This window comes from Silene latifolia, chromosome Y (genome assembly GCF_048544455.1).
Source record: "Silene latifolia isolate original U9 population chromosome Y, ASM4854445v1, whole genome shotgun sequence".
Classification (NCBI taxonomy): domain Eukaryota; kingdom Viridiplantae; phylum Streptophyta; class Magnoliopsida; order Caryophyllales; family Caryophyllaceae; genus Silene; species Silene latifolia.
In genome coordinates this window covers 402,848,715-402,866,594 of record NC_133538.1, presented here as the reverse complement: position 1 = coordinate 402,866,594, position 17,880 = coordinate 402,848,715, and the positions used below count along the sequence as shown (strand labels likewise).

Sequence of the window (17,880 nt, the reverse complement as noted above, 5' to 3'; positions counted from 1 at the left end):
GGGTATGGGCATCTTCGGGGATGTCAAGTACAACAAAGTCAACGGGAATAAAGAACCTCCCGATCTTAACAGGTATGTCTTCTATGACACCTAGTGGCCGTGATATGCTACGGTCGACCATCTGAACAGTCATGTTTGTGCAATTAAACTTTTCAAACCAAGTCTCTTAGCTAGAGACAGCGGTAAGACACTCACGCTAGCGCCAAGATCGCATAACGCGTTATTAATCAAATGGGTTCCAATATGACACGGAATCGAAAAACTACCTGGGTCTGACTGTTTGGGAGGTAACTTATTCTAAACTAGGGTCGTCCCTACCTCTGTCAAAGCTACCGTCTCATGATCATTAATGTGCCTCTTACGCAATAAAATTTATTTCATAAATTTAAGGTAAGAGGGTACCTGTGTCAGCAGTTCGGCGAATGGCACAGTGACTTGCAAGCTTTTCAGGAGTTCTGGAAATTTGCCGAATTGTTGATTAGCTTTAGTACTTTGCAAATGCCTCGAAAAGGGCACCGTGATGGGTATTTCGAGTCCCTTATTTCTCTCTTCCAACGTGTCAGCTGGATCAAGCTCCAAATCCTTCGGACGCTTCTTTCCTCTAGAACGAGGTCTTTCAGGCGATTTTTCACTCGATTGAGCACTAGCAGGCTCTCGATCGAGCTGTTGTTTACCCACACTACTCGATCGACCAAAAATACCATTCGATCGAGCATTTTATTCAACAAAGTCACTCGATCGACCAAAAATTTCACTCGATCGAGTAAGTTCTTTATTCTGTTCACTCGATTGAGTAGAATTTTTACTCGATTGAGCCCTTTCTTCAGCAATTTCACTCGATCGACCACCGGTAATCAGTCGATCGAGTACTTTCCTTGTCGTCGTCTCTTTTTCTTCGACAGAACACTGTTCATCAGCTATAATTTCCTTCCTCGGGTTTGATTTTAACATGTTCGGTCCCTCATATGAACGACCGCTCCTCAAATTAATTAAATTTACCGTCTCATGTGGATTTTTGTCAGCTTGTGACGGTAAATGACCCGGTTTCCTTGTGGACTGGTTCGCGGCAAACTGGGCAACTTGAGTTTCAAGTGCCTTGATAAATATATCTTTTTGTTGATCACTCAGCTGCCACTACTTTGTGAAAGACTGCAAAACATTGTCTTCAACTCACCTAGCTCACTTACCCCACCAGAAGATGATGCACCTTGATTAGGTGTAGTAAAGGAAGGAGGCTTCTGAAAGCCTTGTTGAGTCTTATGTGGAGGGACATATTTCTTTGGTCTTTGCGGATGGAGGAGGGGTAGGATTGAGCACATTTTGACTTGTCCACCTCAAATTGGGATGGACTGGCCCTTGGTTGTTATAGTAGGAACCCCCTCCTTGCCTGTATTGTTAAAAGGCATGGACATGTTCCTTCTCCGTAAGACAGCCAACAGCAGTGTGACGGTCGTTGCTCCCACACCTCTCACATGTGACAGTCTCCCCTCTAGTAAGCAAATGGACCGTCTGATGCTCCCCAGCAGAATGCAACTCCAACTTATGAAATCTAGCATTCATGGCTTCCAGCTGAGCCACAACTTGCTTATCGACTGCATGAACTGTCCTAATACCATCCCTCAGGTTTCCATACTCAGCACAGTGATTCGCCATCTCTTCAATAAGAGCCCATCCCTTATCATCGTCAATGTTCTCTTGGAATCTTCCATTAGATGATGCATCAAGTATGGCTCTGTGATCATCGTACAACCCATTGTAGAACTGGATGGACAGAAACCACGGGTCAAAACCATGGTGAGGAAGAGACCTCATCAACTTCTTGAAACGGGACCATGCTTCATAGAAAGTCTCATCAGGTGCCTGCATAAAAGTTGTTATCTTTTCCCTCAGCTGATTGGTGCGCTATGGAGGGAAATATCTCTTATAAAAGGCAAGAGCAAGGGTCCAAATCAGTTAGCCACTCCCTGGCTGAGTCGGTCAAAGAAAAAAGGAACAGAACTCCTTAATCTTGTCTTGAGTTACCCCCTTTGTGGCGGGGATAGTAGAAAAGTAGTCTATAAAGACCTCCACATGCTTCCTCGGGTCTTCACCTGCCACACCTCTAAAGAGATTTCTCTCTACCAGATTGATATAGGAAGGATGGATGTCAAATGTATTCCCATCCTCAGTCTGAAAATTGAAACCCTTTGGAATTGATGATGCTTTAGGCTCCGAGTGACTAGCAATGTTCGGCATCTTTACTGGTGTGCTTACAGAACTGGAAGTATCTTCTTTAAAAGATGGATTTTCTGTAAAAAGGAAATGTTGAAGCTCTGGTTCGAAAGTACTCAAGTCTTCCTTCCGTGATTCTCTTTGCAGACGGAGTCTATGCCTAAATAGTCTCTCTGGCTCAGAATCAGCTGCAACTAACACAAACCTATCTGACCTGGGCATACACAATACTGAAAGAAAATAAATAAGAACTGCCTCAAGGAATAAAAAAATTCCCTGAGACGGATAAAATAAACGAAACAAAGACAGATAGGGCAATTGCCTCCCCGGCAACGGCGCCAAAATTTGGCAGGGCTGTCGTATACCTATCAAAAATAACTAACTAAACTAACTATATAGCTAGGGAAGTCAGGTTGATCTCCTCAGGGAGGCAAGATATCTGTAAAAGTCCGTCTATTTGGTCACAAATGGGGGTGTTTATAATTTGATTTCTAAACAAAAAAGGGTTAAAGGAAGAGAAATAAAGAAAGAGCAGTTAAGGCAGAAAAAGGGTGACAAACTATCAATAAAGAGGGGACATGTCAGGATTTCGGTTCACTACGTTAGTCAAGTGACTCAACTGTATACAACTTAGATAAATTACTGCAAGACGAATATAGAAAGGTCCTTCCGGTCCACTTTCTATCCTGAATTACCACTAACTTAACTTCCGTCCTCGTCAGGGTAGTCTACTGTTCATAGAAGGTCTATTTAGTCCAATCTTCCAATCCAGGATTAAATTTAACCAGATTAAAAGGGTGACTCAGAAGCGTGCACTCAACTAAGTCGGTAAATACAGTTATATTGCTATGGGGACAGAATCTCACAATTAATTCGTCTAACTTATTTACTACATCGTCACATTTCTACCGTAGATTCCCTAATCCCGACATGAAACAGATTTAGCTACTCATATTGCTATTAATACTGTCAATACTAATAACAAAGAAAAAACCAACATTCAACATGATAAAACAATAATAAAAATGCATAAAAGATAATTAGGGCAGAAATTAAAAGGAAGCAGAACAAGTAATTAAGACGAATAAAAGAAAGATTAGTATTAATAGAGAGGAAGAGATTACAATCGCAAGAATCCGGCGTAATGAACGAACAAATCCGAGCTAAATAACCCCGAAAGCAAAGTTACAGTGAAGGAGAAAAGTAACGTAGTCTTTATTTGTGAAGATGAGGGAAATAGAATGTATGATAAAAGATAGATAAAGATCGATGCTAATAACCTAGTTGACGTATGCTTAAATAGAAAATATGCTAAGTCCAAAAGCTAAAACAAGTTCACGGGCTAATTAAAGCGCACGCCATCAAAAACCACTTGATCGAGTAAAACTCCAAGAAATCTACTCGATCAAGTAACCTCACTTTTCAGCTCTTCATGATCGAGTATAAAACTACTCGATAGACCTACTCCAGCTATAGAAACCACTTGATCGAGTGATTAAACAACTCGATCGAGTATTCTTCCTTCAAATCAGCTCAAACTCGTGCCCGACTGCCTCGTAAACCGTGCCTTCACGCATCCCAATGCAGGAACTCACTCCGGAAAATCCCGTCTCCTCAAAATGATTGCAAAAATGATGAAAAATGGTACGATTCCACTACTTTCGCGTTCATTTCTACAAAACGAACAAAATGAACCAAAGTAGCCAATTCGGGGGCAAAATGCAATATAAACAGTACGAAAGTACATATAAATACGTGCTAAAATAGGCTAAAAAGACTATACAAAATGCAAGTATCAATGGGTTATTCGCTCGATGGAGATGAGCGGGGCTTAGGTGGGAACGGGTGCGGTCCCCCACTGGCGGTGAGGAATATCTATTGTGATGGATATTCTGGCAGGGCTACACACTTTAGTGTGTAGTCAGATGATTGGTGATGTGACGGTGTTGGAGATTGTGATTGTGTATCTGTTGTTGTTTATCCTATATTGTTTATGCAGTAACTGACCCCGTTTAAATGTTTTAAAAACTGTGGTGATCCATTCGGGGGTGGTGAGCAGTTGTCTAGTAGGTATACTGTGGATGCGCGCAGGATTAGCTGGGGATGGAGTCACCACGAGTCGGATAGTAGTCTTCCGCTGTTATATCATGACATTTTATTTACTTTAGTTGGTTTTGGTTTGGAACAGTTGTATTGTACTCTATAGTTTGGTTTTCATGTAATCACTTTAAATTAATTTACTTAAAGTACGTTTCTTGATGGTTACTTTTCATTACTATGCCTCGGGTGACCGAGATGGTAGCACTTCCATGCATTAGGTGGTCTTGGTAAGGCACCTTGGTGTATGGGGGTGTTACAAGCGAATCGGTTGAAATTGTTGTTGCTGCTGTAGTTACTTCTCTGGTTATTCCATTATCTAGAATTGCTCCTATACCTGGATTGAGGAGTTCGGAAACCACCACCTCCGTGGTTATTGTTATTGTATCCATATCCTCCTCCTGATCTGCACTCAGCTTTCACATGCCCATACTATCCACAACCATAGCATTGCAGCTTCAGAATGAAGCTTTGTCCGTGGCCCCCACCGACCATACGGTCAAAACTTCCACCTCCACTACCTCTGTATCCTTCTTGCTGAAACGACATAAATTGATTATTGTTAGACCTCTTGTTTCCATTGGCATTTTCTATATTTTCATTCTTCTTCTTCTCGCCCTTCTCCTTCCCATCTTCCTTTAGCATCTCCATTAGCCTCTCCGCATAGCATGCTCTTTGATAGATAGCTTCTACAGTAGTTGGTATACCAGCTGTAAGCTTCTGCTTGATCTTCATAGATAACCCCTTTTCAAAACTCATTGCCATCATCTCATCTCCACATTTTAAATCGGACACATACTCAGATAATTCCATAAACTTGTTGTGGTATTCCTCCACAGTCATGCCTTCCGTCATCCTAAAAGAGTCAAATTCTGACCTCATCTTACTTCGAGCGTGCTCAGGTACAAAGATATTTCTAAGCGTGTCTTTGAAGCTACTCCATGGAATATACGGCTTATCACTTAGTCTATAAGCTTCCTTTAAATCCTCACCACTCTTTTCCCACCATAGTCCAACCTTTCCTCTCAAATAATACGCAGCTTGGTCTACACGCAGCTCCTCTGGACAGTTAATTAGCTTAAATAGATTGCTAAACTCCCTGCACCAATCTCCCAATAACGATGGCTCTTCTAATCCATCATATTTGGCCGGATTGTGATGAGCGATAAATGCACTCATCTTTACCGGATCAACTACGATCTCCTTACTCTTGTGTGCATCCTTCAATGCAGATGAAACGTTAGCATTTGTCGCTATCAGCCAGTCAATCTCCTCTTGGGTCATAGTTGTTGGAGTTGCTTTCTTTGGAGGCATTTTTCAAAAATTTCTATAAGAATTATAAGATAAAAGAATAACCATGTGCTTATTGGAGCTATTTCAAATATTTTAATAACTTAATTAGAATTAAAATTTAATCCCTGCATCCACTACAAATTACTCAGTCGGGTTTATTTCATCCCAACCGAGGCCAGATTTCACGGCATTAATCCTCAAACGGGCGTAACCACTTTGTAACACCCCAACTTACCAAGAGCCCTTAGCTAGGCATCTCAGATAAAAGACGGTGTCACCATCTCAGTTGCCTGAGGAAAATAGTATAAGAAAACAAATGATTCAGGGTACTTTATTAAAAGATTAAACAATGTAGCGAACTGTCCAAAAAGGACTACAAATCCACACGGCTAACACGGCTAACACGGCTAACCAACGGTCTTACTTGATAACTTTAAATTACAATCTGACATTATTGAAAAGATATCTAAGTGATATAATATGACTACTAAACGTAAATAAAAGTAATGACTCCAGTCCGAGCTAGCTCACAGGTCCCAGTCACAGCACAACTATCAATCATACCTGCATATTATCTGCTCCCATGACGGAAACAGTAATTTAAAAGAAACACATAAACACACAAGTTAACCTCATGATTCTATAATGAAAGAGAACATGTGATGCTATAAAAATAAACGAAACAACATATACATTCGACGCCACAACGCCACCGTCTCAATAATGCATCATAAATAGTTTGTTGCCGAGGCTCTCGGCCCAAGCTCAACCACACCATGTGGACTCTCAACGCCACGTCCAGTGCTAACTCCAAACACCGTGCCATACCTATTCTATCCATTCCAAGGTCCATGACTCTTCTACACCCCGTGCCTGGCCTATCCATTTCAGGTCCACAACCGCAGCCATGCCTAACCAATCCATATCACAATCATTTCACAATATCATTGCCAATACAGAATAACCAAGCTTACACAATTCATTTACTATAATATATAATTGCCAAGTACTTTAATAACCAAAATGCCAAGCTCCTTTTCATTAATCATATTAATTTGCCAATGTCAACACAAAACAGTAAAATGCCAACAAGATACAACAACCCGTGAATAGTTAACAATTAACACTCATGTCACAGCCATAAGGCCACTCGTGCCGCCCTTACTCGGCCACAAGTCAAGTACACAATTACATTAACAATTTCCGTTAAAAAATATCGAACAACACAAAATTAAAACACGGGATTGCAGATAAGGAAACCCCGCAGTTAATTGTTGACTAGCTAGCCTACCTTTTAGCAACTTTCGCTTAATAATCCAAGCAAGCAAATCAAAACCTTCCTCAATGAAACCGTTACCTAATACAAACAATAATACGAAATAATTATTAATTAATTATGTTTAAGATGGTATTTTAATTAATAAATTAACCAACACCCATAATCCCTTTGTCTTGGCCAACTACCATCACTACCGCCAGGTCAGCCCTCCTAGCCACCGTACAGCAGCCACCATAGTCACCTCGTACCACCCTCAACACCTCATCTTGCTCGTGCCCTAACCAAACCCGCAGTACAACCTTATACCAACAACCACAATCGTGCCCCAACACCAAACATACCCTCGGCACTCACCACTTACCCTCCAATCGACCACCACCATGTCATCACCCAACACCCCATGAACCACCACATCCACGGCCTACAATTTCGCCTTAGCAGACTATCACATGAAGGCTTAGACCAAAACACGACTACCCACGACACAAAACCACACTCACGGCACTCACGACGGTCGTGGTTTAGGTCAGCGGCCTGAGTCACGGCAGCCACGATGGGTCAAGTATGGTCACAGTGGTCAAAGATGGGTCAACTACCAAACGTAAACAATTGATATCTATGGTTTAGTTACTTACTACAAATAAGGTTAGCGCGAGGTAAAACCGTCTCACAATCTTTCTCAAATCTCTCCTCCTTCTCTCTTATTAGGTGAGTTGTGTTTGTGTGAAATAGGGTTTAGGTGGTATATAGGGTAGGTTCATATACTAGTATGGGGAAGCTTCTAGGTAGTTTCCATGTAATCTACCACTAATAAGATATATAAGACCAACCCAACAACCAAGTCCAACTCCGCCCTTCCCCACCCTCTACACGGCCTAATCACGGCCCCTTTTGTTTCTTTCTTTTATTTTTAATTTATCTTTTAATCTAATTACGATAATAAAACTTGTTGAATATAAAACGCTTTTAAAATTATAAAATACTTTAAAATATCCTATTAAAATACCGGGTATTATAGAATGCTCTAGTAGTCAGACCAGAGTTGGTTGATCTAGAGGCTAAGAAACTGATTTGTATTAGAGTACGGAATTGCGACCTTCGAGCTATTTCAAACAAGGATAGCTTGTTGTTGCAAAAGGTGCATCTAATGTAAATTTGCATTCCATAATTTGTATTGTCAAAAAGAACTTGTGATGTAATTTGCTCAATATTAATGGAATTTCTTACATTTTAGCAAAAAAAAAAAAAAAAAAAAAAAAAAAAGAGAGAGAGATGTGGAGGTAGTAAAATGGTAAAATGCCATAATATTAAAATTAGTGTAGATCACGTGCTAAAGTACGATATTTTTTAGATTTTCTATTTATATAGATAATATGTGGTCGCGTCGTCAACAACAACAATCAAATCAAACACATTTACAAATCCAACAAACAACTACCAAGTGGTAAGTCGGAGTCGATCAATGGGACGAAGTGTTTTGGATTCTAAGTCTATCTACTCTAAGAATGCAAGTGTCACAATTGTTTGGGGTTTGGCAAATAACTAAATAAATGAAAACAATACAAACAAAACAAGATGTATACAATCGAAGGAAAAGCAACTATGATGAGTGGATTCATATGAGTGATCATTACGTTGGGTTTCTTATTGAAGGGTGGTCTTGTCTAGGCTTATGGGTTCATGTAAACAAGTAGTGAAATATGCCAGTCGTTACTCAAGCCTTTCATCGAACATGTAACATGCGTATGCTAGAAATAAGACAAGTATCTAACATATCAACCCAATATACTTGTGAGTCTAAGATTTGTTTCAAGTCTAACTTGGGTCGGATTGGGTCTGAGGCTTTCGATCTTATGGGCCCACCTACGTCGATGTCGGGTTAGCTTTTGGCGTATACCCGGTCTTCCTACCTACATCGTGCATGGTCTAACAATTCCCGAGGCTTTCGATCTTACGGGAATCGTTGAATAGGTAGAGATTAATGCAAGGTTTGTCAAGTCAAGCATGTCATACCTCGCGATAAAGCGAAAGGTAAAACCAATCAATACAAGAAGAAAATGTGAAAATTTTAAAACTTTTATTTATTAGATAAGGTTTAGCATGCGGGAGTCACTAAAATTCAACAGAGAAAAGTATGCGGAAATAAAACATAGGTTCATACAAACGTGATAGTCAAAAATGGGGAAAATATATCCCGCGAATCACAAGACAAGAATAGGTGAGTTTAGCAAACGATAAATAAAGTCCAACGGTCAAGGTACTCGCTAGCTCACACATTTCTTGACCCCATATAAGCACCAACTTATAAATGTCATTCATGAAACATGAACGCCACAGTCAGTGGGGAGTAACTCAGGGTTCTCCCAGCCACATTATGTTAAAATAAACGTAACAAAGAACTCAATAAGCAAGGCATAGAAACTAATTGTAAGCAATGTGAATAAATAAATACCATGGAATAAAACTTGCCAATTGAATAAAAATGATTAAAGTGACTAATATTAGCATATCATAAGTTCATCCAATCATGTGAGACATTTGAATAAAAGAAGACAAGTAACCGTTAAATAGTCATGGACACGCATCCCAAGTAAAAATGACATATGCAATCATCCATAATGCAAGAAATTTACTACTCTAAGACTATAATTTTCCCCGGGTAGGACTACGATAATAATACGGTCCTAGTCTAAACCTGGCCAGACTCTCGGAATAAATAATTACGATTCGACATACGACAGAATAGCCCGTATCCAAGACTCGATGACAGAATGGAAATCGAGTACCCCAATCGCCAGAATAGCACGAAAGTGGCGGAGTGACTAAGATAAAACTCACTTGCCAGAACAGCACAAGTGAGCCAAAACCGTACTTGCCAGAACAGCACAAGCAGGCCAAGCCCGTACTTGCCAGAACAGCACAAGTAGGGCGTAAATATCAGTCAAGCAAAAGGTATAGCAAAATGACCAGTTCACATGGACACGACCCCATTTAATTAAACAAGTAGAATAATTCACTCGTATTTGAATACGATAATTAAATGAGAATAAAAGAATTAAAGTTCGTATTATAGATAAATGAAGACATTTCATATAATTTTGACATAAATAAATAATGAACTTTATATTTATGATTCATGTGAGAAAATATATATATATATATATATATATATATATATATATATATATATATATATATATATATATATATATATATATATATATATAGGCAAGATCCGGTGAGTTTGCCTCTTTTCGTGAGTTACCCCCGCATTTATATACCATTGGATTTACAAGATTCAGGGCTGAGATTAGACCCAAAAAAATACACACGCTTACTTTTTTTTCTCTCTCTCTCTCCCACTCAGTCTTACGTTTTTCTTTCCCCCGCTTTCTTCATTTTGCCACTCTTTTTTCCTCTTTTCTCAAATTTATGACATAATCCATACAAAATTTCACAAAACTGGAGTAATTCAAGTCGAAAACACAAAATTAATTCATAATATTCATTCATTCTGATTGATACATGCATCAATCGTCAGCTTTTGCCCAAAATTTGCAGAAACCCTACCGCAAATCGACAAAACAAAGGTAAGCGTAGATTATATAAGTCAATATAAGTTATTTTGCGAGGTATTTCAATTGCTACTCCGTTAGTATGCTTGTTTATCATATCATATGCATTTGATTAATGATTCATTATAATAATCCTGAAAAATTGTTGATAATAATCTAGATTAGCACACCAACTATTTGTTAAAATGTCTAGTTGAATGTAGAAACTCAGTTATTGTAATGAAGAAACGTGATTATTTAATAATTATTCAAATGCAGAAACTCAGTTATTGTAATGTAGGAACTCAATTATTGTAATATAGAAACTCAGTTATTGTAATGTAGAAACTCGGTTATTGTAATGAATAAAGTCAGTTATTCTATATGTCATTCAGTTATTCATTTGTTAGTTGTTTAAATCCAGTTATAGTTATTTTACAATCCAATTATTTTACAATCCAATTACTTCTTCAGTGTTTAGTTAAGTTATATTCTGTTTTTTGGTGATTTGCAGATTGAATCACGATAGACGCGGATAATTGACGTTCAATAGAAAAATTGATATATATACTTGGTCATTTTTTGTTAGTTTTCATCTTGTTTGATTGAATAAATCAGTTATTGTAATGTAGAAACTCAGTTATTGTAATGTAGAAACTCTGGTATTTGTAATTATTCCAATGTAGAAACTCAGTTATTGTAATGTATAAACTCAGTTATTGTAATGTAAAACTGTGGTATTTGCAGTTATTGTAATGTAGAAACTCAGTTATTGTAATGAGTAAATCATGTTATTGTATTGAGATGAAACTCAAATATATTCATATATCTATCTTGTGTTTGTTTTCATCTTCTTTAATTGAATAACTAGTCATTTTCATTCAATCAATCATTGAGATTGGTTAATGCAATTGCAAAATCTGAAAAATGAAATAATCCTATATAACAAGGCTAAAAAAATCACTTACTTTCATTATATAACTATTTTGTTTCCAACACATTACACTAAAATATCTCCAATAAATTATAGCTACGCATCATCATCATTACATCTAAGCATTTCAAATAATACATCTAACAATAGTAACATCACAAATATTACGTATATTTATCTCCATTACAACGTCTAAAAATATTTCTTCCAACGAGAACCGTGTCTTGCCGTTGTTTTCACGTTTCTTCCACTAGTATTTCTTCCCGACGAGAACCATGTCTTGCCTATTGATGTGGGCTAAACCAGCAGACAACAAAAGTTCACTGAAAGATATAAAAACAAAAAAAGGAGTAAGTTATAAATAACTATACAACTATACGCAGATTATATAAGACCACAACAATAATTATAAATTTAAATAACTAAGTTAAAATAATACAATAATTAAGATGTAATATTACTATAACCAACTTAAACAGATTATATAAGAAGACGTCATCTTACAACAACTTTAATTTGAAATAACTAATTTAAAGCAATACAATAACTAAGCTTGAATAATACAATAATTCGGTTAAAACAATACAATGACTGTTGTTAACAGATTAAAACAACAACAAAAAAAGTAACTGCAAAATACAATAACTGAGTTTGTATAATACAATAACTCGGTCAAAGTAATACAATAACTATTGTTAACAGATTGACACGGTAAACAAGGATGATGATGATGATTAAGGATGAAGATTGAGTATAAATCTTAAATTCTTGATTCCTCTTCTTGAGTTTCCCTTGATTTTGCACAATATAGTAAATATGTCGATGTGATTTATTAGGATTTATGCACAAGTTTAATCGCAAAGAAAGGTAAATGATTTATATGAGGATTGATATCGTCGGGATTTGTATAGATGTTAAAATCGTCGATCGAATTGTTCGATTGTTTTGATTGGAGTTATGCAAATTAAGGTTTGACAGCAGAGAGGAGGGAGAGAAGGTGTGTTTGACAAAATGAGAACATAAAGATGGCAAGGCTGAAATTTGGGGGTTTATTGAGTTTGCTAGATTAAATCTCAGCCATCCATCTTAGTTTAGATCAAGGGTTCATATTTAGAGGGGTAACTCACCAAGAATGACCCAACTCATATAATCCTACTTCTATTTATATATATATATATATATATATATATATATATATATATATATATATATATATATATATATGTATGAACGGTAGATAAAGAATTTAGGATGTAAAAACATGTGACGGAAGTTAAATAAATTAAACCCGAATACATGTATTTCACGGTCAAAAATTAACCCAAAAAATGCTACGGCCTAGCCATGACCAGCCCAACCCGGCCATGGCCTGACCGCACCCCGTCTCAGCCGGCCACGGCTTGTGCCAAAACTGGCAGCCCCTGCACAAACAACCAGCCCCACAGTACAGACAACACGCAGCATGCAGACCCCAGCAAAACGCAGCATTCTCCTTCTACAACCCATCTTAGGACGAGTTTTCTAGGCCTAAACACGGCGGATTTCACCCGTACAAAAGACCCAATCCGAACATGTGCATATACTTAAGAAAAAAGCAAAAAAAATGGTTCAATTTAGCATCAAGAAACCCATCAAAACAGCCCGCGAAAACTACCCAACAAAACCCATTTTCACGGTTCAAGAAGCTCATTTGTGACCATATTAAGACGAAATTTTAAGCATGAAAAGGATGGAATTTCTCACATACAACCAACCCATTACATACATAGATATACATATGAGACAGAAATCAACTAACTGGCTCAAATCATCCGTGAAATCGACTGGAAAACAGTCCACAAAAGTCATCCATCATGAACTTATGTACATAGTTTTCTAGCAATTCATGAAGCCGTCTTAAGACAAGTTCTTAAGCATGTTACAATGCGGAATTCATCCAAAAAAAGACTATATTCATTCATGTATATGCACATAAAACATGAGCTATCAAATTGACTCGAACCAACAACAATTTCAGCCTACAAATCGCGTCCAAAAACGTCCAGTACAACCCCATGGTTCACGGTTTTCACTTCCAGTTTTGGGTCCGTCTTAAGACGAAATTTTAAGCATGAAAATGATAGTATTCATCCAAATAAATTACCCAACATAATTACCCACTTCACCATGAATCCAAAGGTACCAACTTTTCTCAAAATAGATAAGTAAAACTCGAATAAAACCGACTGAAACAAATACCACATGAACTCAGCAAGAAGGAAACGTTATATTATAAAAGAGTAAGAACACATGTAAACACATATAAATTTCAACATAATGTCGAGTAATCCCATCATCGTTACCTTGAATTCTCTTCAATCCTTGAGTGTGTCATCCACAATATAAGAATCTCCGTCCGGGTCATCAAGTTCTTCACCTAGCATACAAAAAGGGCACGGTTTTCAGCTCAAATCGTGACATCTATAAGACAGGTCTACATGAAAATCTTACAAGACCGCAAATTTCTTACCTAGAATGATGGAGGAAGAAAAGGGGAAGAACTTGGCGCAATAATTACGAAATTTGGTCGAGAATTGAAGGAGAAATCTTGGTTTTTAAGCTTGAAGAAGTGTGTTCATGGTGGAGCTTGGCTTGGTCGCTCACCAGGGAAGCAAAGGAGACTATTATTGTTTATTTGTTTTTTCCAAAATGTAAGGGAGAGTAGTGATAGGTTGTGAGTGGAGAGAAATAAAATAATAAGAGTAGGTGGTGTGTTGTCGATTTGTGGTTGGTCCGAATTAATCTAGTCCCACAAGAGAAATGTGACGGTCTTTTACTAGACGGAAATACGCCTCAAGTCTACTATAACTAATTAAGACGGAAATTATTATTATTATTATCACTATCATTATTATCCAACTAAAAATATATATTTTTATATAAATTAAGCCTTAAAGATATAATTTTATAAAAATTATGCTTAAAAATATAATTAATTAAATTAAGTAATATAATTGTTTTAAAGCCATTATACGAAAAGAGCGGTTGTTACAATCACCCCTCCTTTTAAAAAGTTTTGCCCTCGAAATTAGAAGCAAGGGAAAAATACCTCAAGAAAACAAATCCGGATACTTGATACGCATGGTTCCCATGTCTCCTCTTCAACATTACCGCACTTCCACAAAACTTTCACAAAGGCCACAACTTTACTCCCCAACTTCTTATCTTTCTTGTCCAACATGTGAATCGGTCTCTCCTCAAAAGAAAGACTAGGCTGAAGCTCGGGAATTTCATTTTGAAACACATGACTTGGGTCTCTAATGTACTTCCTAAGTTGAGACACGTGGAACACATCATGAAATTTACCCAAACTCGGGGGCAAATCCAATTTGTAAGCCATGGGACCAATCCTTTTCACAACACCATAGGGTCCAATGTACTTTGGACTCAACTTTCCTTTAACTCCAAACCTCTTTACTCCTTTCATCGAGGATACTTTCAAGAACACTTTATCACCAACTTCAAACTCCAAGGGTCGATGACGAACATCAACATAAGACTTTTGGCGATATTGAGCGACTTTCATTCTTTCTCGGTCGAGATTCACTTGGTCAATTGTCTCGGCTAGCTTGTCGGGTCCTAAATCACGAACATCACTTGTTTGATCCCAACAAATAGGACTACGACACTTTCTTCCATCTAAGGCTTCATAAGGAGCCATCTTGATAGAAGCATGATAACTATTGTTGTAGAAAAATTCCACCAAAGGAAAGCTCTTCTCCCAACTAGTGTGGAAGTCAAGGGTACAAGCACGCAACAAATCTTCAAGGGTTTGAATCGTCCTTTCGGTTTGTCCATCGGTAGCGGCATGAAAAGCGGTACTCATCAACAACTTACTACCCATAGCATCTTGTAAGGCCTTCCAAAATCTCGAACAAAATCTCGGGTCACGATCCGACACGATCTCCTTAGGAACACCATGGTAACGAACGATCTCCTCAACATAGGCACTAGCAAGTCGATCTAAACTCCAAGTCTCTTTGATAGGAATGAACCTAGCACACTTGATCAACCTATCCATAATCACCCATACGACATCCTTTCCACCAACAGTCTTAGGCAAAGCCATGATAAAATCTATGGAGATGGACTCCCATTTCTATAAAGTCACATCCAACGGTTGTATCAAACCTCCAGGTCTCTTATGCTCAATCTTCACTTGTTGACAAGATAGGCATTTTCCAACATAAGTCACAATGTCATTCTTCATGTTAGGCCACCAAAATTGAAGCTTCAAATTCTTATACATCTTGTCTCCTCCGGGACGAATTCAAGGATAGATGGGCTTCATCAAGAACTCTCTTTCTTAAATCAACGGCATCGGGGACATATATGCGGCTTTGGTAACGAAGATATCCACTAGCATCAATCTCACAATCTTTAGCTTTCCCTTCAAGAAGCTTGGCTTAAAATCTTTTGAAAGTAGCATCATCCACTAGGTTATCACAAATCTCACGAAGAAGAACGGGTTCGGTAACCATAGAACCAAGATAATAAAAACCACTCTCTACTACTTGTAAACTTAACTTACGAAACTCGGTACAAAGGTCATCGAGAAGCACACGGATAGCACTCAAGGAATGAGTTGACTTTCTACTAAGAGCATTGGTAACCACATTTGCCTTTCCTTCATGATATAACAATTCCACATCATAATCATTCACTAACTCCAACCATCGTCGTTGCCTCATATTCAAATCCTTTTGGGTGAAAATATACCTCATACTCTTATGATCGGTGTAGATACGGCAATGAACTCCAATAAGATAATGTCTCCACATCTTTAAGGCATGAACAACGGCGGCTAACTCAAGATCATGAGTGGGGTAGTTCACCTCATGAACTCTCAATTGTCGCGAAGCATAGGCAACAACTCTCCTAATTTGCATAAGAACACAACCTAAACCCATTTTAGAAGCATCACAAAATACATCAAACTCTACTCTATCCTTAGGTAAGGTCAAAACGAGAGCGGTAGTCAACCTTCTCTTCAACTCTTGGGAGGCTTACTCACAAGCTTCGGTCCATAAGAACTTGGTCTCTTCTTCAAAAGTTGAGTCATCGGTCTAGCAAGCTTAGAAAAATCCTTCAAAAAGCGGCGGTAATAACCCGCCAAACCCAAGAAACTACGGATCTCACCATTATTGGTCAGGCTCTTCCATTCCATCACAGCTTCAATCTTTGAAGGGTCCACCATAACACCTTCCTTGGATATCACATGACCAAGAAAAGACACCTTAGACAACCAAAATTCACACTTGGAAATTTTGGCAAACCACTTTTGACGACAAAGAACCTCCAAGATAGTACGAAGATGATCGGCATGCTCTTCTTCGGACATAGAAAAGATGAGAATTGTTGGAGTAAGTGCCCTCAACAATAGTGCGATCACATGTTTAAATCTATGTAAGGGATGATTCAATTATATAGCCAATTAATCAACATTAATCGGTAATGATTAGCTAACTAGAGTTTGACATTACTGTCGTTTGACGATGGTGATCAGTTGATCCCTTAAGGTCACACCTATAGGACAATTCCCTTAATAGATAAGTTAATTAATTGTATATTGATACAAGTTAATTAACTCCTTAAAATTGAACAATTTGTAAGAATAAGTATCTTATTGTAATTTGATTAAATAAGATTCATTTTAGTAATTAAAATATTTTATTACTAAAATTGATTATTGTTTATGAAACAATTGAAATAAGAATGATTGGTAAATTATAATTGCAAAATATTGTAGATTATATTTATATGGCCCATTTTATTTATATGTAATTATGAATTACTAGTTGCTTTATTCTATGTGATTTATTTTATATATAATGATATTTAATAAGTTAAGTATGCATTAAAATGACATGTGACATATTATATGTCACATATCACACAATGATACAATTGACAAAGTTGACAAAATAAAATGGACTCCATTTTAATAAATGGATCGAAAAATGGAGGGTTTAATAGGTTAGTGGGTGTTTTATTTAATTGTTAAATAAAATACAATCATAACCTATTTGTAAGTAGACTTACAACTAGTTTCTTGTGAAGAACAAAAGAAAAAGAAAAGGCCATGCATTGGCCTTCTCTTGGCCCTCCAAAGCTGGCACCCTCCCTATACAATAAGGGTTGAGTTCTTATTTTATATATTCATTCATTCATACCATGTTGTATTGTGTAGTTTTCTTTATCATCTCTCTAAAAATAGTTTTAGAATCTCTAAAAATTGTTAAACCATTTTCTAATATCACATAATATTACTAGTGTAGTAATACAAGTATTATTAGAATTATTAAGGATATCTTATATATAATCTAGTTATTAGTATATAAGCTTTAAGGGTCTTGTTTTGGGTGAAACAAGAGGAGTATCTCTATACTTGGGATTTTGGAGGATCATCCATAATATTTAAGCTTAAGGAACAAATAAGAAAGGTGTCATTATTTGTTCCCAAAATTTTGAAC

General features: G+C 37.3%; 1 non-coding gene across 1 annotated transcript; it reads left to right on the top strand.

The window, feature by feature from the left end:
- The first annotated feature begins 1,786 nt into the window (after positions 1-1,786).
- Positions 1,787-1,892, top strand: LOC141635528 (small nucleolar RNA R71). Its single transcript, XR_012540210.1, has one exon. It is a non-coding gene; the product is annotated as a small nucleolar RNA R71 (small nucleolar RNA).
- Positions 1,893-17,880: the final 15,988 nt, after the last annotated feature.